We start from the raw sequence: 698 nt of genomic DNA on the forward strand, positions 1-698 counted from the left end.
GGAAAATGGGGGAGGGGGGGGGGGGGGGGGGGGGGAGGTTTCTATATTGTGATTTGGAATAATGAATTGAAAAATGTGTTTTAATACTTTTAAAATCCTTAAAATACTTTAATTAATCCATAATAACCGTCCCTTAACTTAACTAACCTTCAAAGAAATTTACCAAAACACCCTTCACTTGGTCGAACCTTGGACACCAACACAGGTGGGACTCACAAAACCCCACCCATGGCCCGTGGGTGGGTCCACGAACCGTACTTCCTGTCCATGGTTTGTTCCTGCAACATGTCATTTGGGGTCTTGACCCACGGAGGCCATCCACGGGGCGTGGATGGACCTACGGTACGTCCCATCCGTGAGTCACCAAGTTTTTGGCAGATTTTGGTTTCTTGGGGTCTTGAGGATAGGCTTTAGGGTCCTCCTCAAGGATCCCTTGGTTTGTCCATGGGGAGTCATACCTTGATGTTTAACTCCTAAACCCCTCAACCTAAGCTCGGGAAGACATTATACTACCTCAAACCCTATAACAAACTCAAACACACACTCGTTAGGCTCTAGTTTCACTTATTAGTTTTCCGGGTCAGTACAATACTCTTCCTATTTTCATGTAACGTTCCTTAAATGAACAACCTGACTTAAAAAGGGCATATCTCCCTCATACGAGTTCAAAAATTAGAAAACTTGACGGCGTTGGAAAG

This window comes from Solanum tuberosum, unplaced genomic scaffold (genome assembly GCF_000226075.1).
Source record: "Solanum tuberosum cultivar DM 1-3 516 R44 unplaced genomic scaffold, SolTub_3.0 scf00031, whole genome shotgun sequence".
NCBI classification, from domain to species: Eukaryota; Viridiplantae; Streptophyta; class Magnoliopsida; order Solanales; family Solanaceae; genus Solanum; species Solanum tuberosum.